Genomic DNA, 4,026 nt, shown 5'->3' with positions numbered 1-4,026 from the left:
TTTGTAATAAATCTGTTGAAATATTGACTTGCATTTACATTTTCCTTATTGATGCTTAATTTATATGTCATGACAATACATATGATGATATGATTGGGTAAAATGAAATTGAATAATGAAATAGCATGGCCATAAAGAATAATAACATGAAGAAATATAACGGGAAATATATCTGAAATATGAAATAAATAGAACTCGAAAAATAACTTGAACTATAAAATGAAATGTAACATGAAATAAATAGGGCCATCAAATAATATAATAACATACAAGGTAAAGAACAATAATAGACTATAATATTGAGAACATGATCAAACATGAACATATACAAATGATAATGAAACAATAATTAACATTGACTGGACATGGTTATTAACAGGGGAACAATGAAAAATCAGTAACAGACTAAAGACATATTGACTTCAGTTGATAATATATGATATTTGCAGTTGAAAAAGTTATGATATAAAACAAGTCACAACTTCATTTTCTTACATTCTATGCTTTTCATGTTTGTTTAGTAAGTATTTTTGTTATGTCCATCATTTGCTTCTCATGTGGAATTCCCAAGTTCGGGAGAGAGAGAGAGAGGATTAGGAATGCCCTCATTGAGTACTCAGTACCATTCCCTTTTACATTTTGAGGCAGTGGTTTTTTTTAAATCCTGCTCTTATTTTTGAGAGGTCGATATATGCATCATGTGAGGTTGGGAGGGCTATTATTTCTGAGAGGTGGGTATATGGATTATGCGAGGTGGGGACCCTTATTTTTGAGAGGTGGGTGTATGTACCATGTGAGGTTGTGGGGGCTAATATTTTTGAGAGGTGGGTGTATGTATCATGTGAGGTTGGGGGCCGGGGTGGAGGTGCATGTGCAACAATCATGCACCGTTCCATGTCGTGTCTCATGCACATGTGTGCGCACTCCGCAACAACACTGCAAGCCACCCATAACACACCGCTACACAGAGTAACAAAGCCGCAAGAGGGCGTGCCATGGAGTATCAACCCGCACCATAAAACCACACAACGCCGTAACACTGTGCTAGACACCGCAACGTCACCGCAACCACACGCCAGAACACACCGCACGGGTCCGCGGCACGCCGCCCAATAACGGTCATTTTTACTTACACCACGTCAATTTTCTGGCGGCTTCTTGCTGACCCACGCCGTAACTGCCCGTAACACAAAAGTGCGTAGGTGTAAACCTACCTTAAGACATCAGTTATGCTGAAAGAGGCAATCGTTATGGAAAACTAAAGGACAAGTGACATACGGCAGGTTTTATGTGCACGGCCGTCGTACATACCTTTGGTTGGGAAATATGTCGTGTAGAGAGCTTTCTCTCGTGACAATGAATTGTCTACCATTGTTAATCCATTGATTTGCTAGTTTATAAGCTCAGTTTTTGCGGAGCTGAAGTGAAGAATAAAGATGTTCACTATTTCTTCAACACAAAACGTGATGGGATTTGCTTAATATAATAATCTTAAATATATAGCTTAGCCATATATAGATACGGGTCTTGATTTGTGAAATCAATGGTTTTGAGATAGATAATATGGATCATTTTAACATGAAAGACTTGCACACTCATCCATACTACTATCTTCATCGGCATTGTAATGTGCGAAAGCACAATTGCTAATGGTGGTTGAGAGAAAAGTGCTGTATGTTATATATATAATATATATATATATATATATATATATATATATATATATATATATAGATATATATATATATGTGTGGTATATATATATATATATATATTATATATATATATATATATATATATATATATATATATATATTCACGGCCTTGAGAAATAGCTCGCGTATAACTACCAAATATGAAAATGGATTATTTCACGGTTTTAGTTTTCAGCTGAATATTGAAATTTCTCTCGAATTCTCTGCAAATTGTAGAGTCACTTTCAGTAGAATTTTGACGGTCAGTTAAGAATTTATCTGTATGTGATGTTACACTTCTAGACGTGAATCGTCAAACCCAAACTGGTCATTTTTTCCGAATTTTGCTAGCTCTTAATTGCGTTAGTCTAAATTATACAGTTGCTCGAAAGGCTCACAGTAGAAATGTGCGTGTGATTTGAGATGTGCGCTATTATTATTATTATTAAAAGTAATGGCTACTTCAGCAACGTTACACTTGTAGAGATTCTTCTCTATCTTCCGAATAGCGGCTTTTTCATATATACACAGATTTTGACACTGTATTTGATCATGACCTCTATAGGCGCTCTACAAGCCTATTTAAGTAGCACGGAAAAAGCGGCTATTCGGAGAATAGAGGTGAATCTCTACAATTGTAACGCTGCTGAAGTTGCCATTACTTTTAATAAAGTATGCTTGGGAGAGGGTCTGCTTCCTAAATACACTAAAATAATAATAATAATGATAATAAAAATACTTACTATTATTATTATTATTATTATTATTATTATTATTATTATTATTATTATTATTATTATTATTATTATTAATCAGAAGATGAACCCTATTCATGTGAAACAAGCCCATTTACTTGAAATTCAAGCTTCCAAAGAATATGGTGTCTGCATCACCCGCCGTAAGAAATGAAAGCCAAATCACATGCACGCAACTGGATTCTGCAGGTTTCACTGTGGATTTCGTCATAACAGCGGCTGAAAGGCCTTGTTAGGTCATACGTGTATTCCTGTCGTAAGCATATCCAGCTCGATTTTTGAAATGCCAAATACATTTTGTGGGTGCATCTTGTGAGGATGGAGTGGGGACACGTCCTGAGTATATCAGTGAGAGGATATGTCAAAATATGCCTCTCCATATGCCTGTGTAGAGGCGATGTATTCTGTCAGTATCATAATCACTGTTGTTTTCCATTTGCCATGAGATGAGATTACGGTACTTCTACCAAAATCTGTTCGTGATTTTGCGTCCTTTTACCACATTTACTACAATCAAGTTCCATGTGTACCTGCTACGCCTATCTGTATGAATGACCTTTCCTAAATAGAAATAAACTTTTGTTATAGTTTTAGTCAGTGATTAATAAACGACCAGTTTTCCTGAATATTTCTTCAGTCTTTTGCATATCAAAATATCCATTAATATAGCGCAACGCTTCATCATCAATACGATATGATTTTACCATGACAGCATAGTCTTCCATCACTTTATGACTTACCGACAGATGTCACCTGTGGCGACGTAAGTTGTGCTGCCCTACTGAACAGTCCTTGCTTGACTTATAACCAGCCAGGAGAGAATAATGGAACGGAAGCTTGTGATTGGCTAAAAATCTGTAAAAGCCGGTTGTCCGAAGAGAAAGTAAGACTCAATTTTAGTTGATTAAGTCATTTGCTTGCTTTCTCTAGTGTGTGCAGGGGTCTGTGACCTTGGGAAGTGAAGTCGTCTGAGGTTATAAGGTAATGCCCCTCCCCCCTTTTTTATTTGCATTTTTAGGGATTAATTTAAAGTGTTAAAGACGATGGCCTCGAAAATTGGTGATTTTGGTGAAAAGTTACTCGTGGGTGTCCAAGGCAAAGAGACCTGTAGGAAAGTGTGCTTTACAAGTCTGAATATTCAGTTTTGTCCAGGATTTGAAATTAGTGTTTTTAGTAAAAATATTAATCTATTCTATAAGAGGTCTGAAGGAATGTGTAATTCAAATATTTAGGGGTTCCTTCAGTATTTCAGTGTTTAAGCTTTGAAATCATTAATTGGGAAAAATGAGGAAGGTGTAATTTGTGTACTTAGGGGTTCCTGAGGGAAAAGATGGTGCCAGAGAAGTACATGCAATTGATAAAAGAGATGTACCGGAATGTATCTACCAGAGTGAGGAGCAGTGTTGGGGAGACAGAGGGTTTTGATGTGAGAGTAGGATTACACCAGGGGTCGGCTCTGAGCCCTTTCATTTTTAACAGTGATGGACGTTATAATAGAGGAAGTAAGGGAGGCAGTACCATGGAACATATTGTATGCGGATGATATTCTGTGCGCAGAGGGCAGGGAAGATCTGGAA

The sequence above is a fragment of the Macrobrachium nipponense genome, chromosome 43 (genome assembly GCF_015104395.2).
Source record: "Macrobrachium nipponense isolate FS-2020 chromosome 43, ASM1510439v2, whole genome shotgun sequence".
Classification (NCBI taxonomy): Eukaryota; Metazoa; Arthropoda; class Malacostraca; order Decapoda; family Palaemonidae; genus Macrobrachium; species Macrobrachium nipponense.
The sequence above is the reverse complement of the archived record's forward strand: the minus strand, read 5'-3'. Positions refer to the sequence as shown.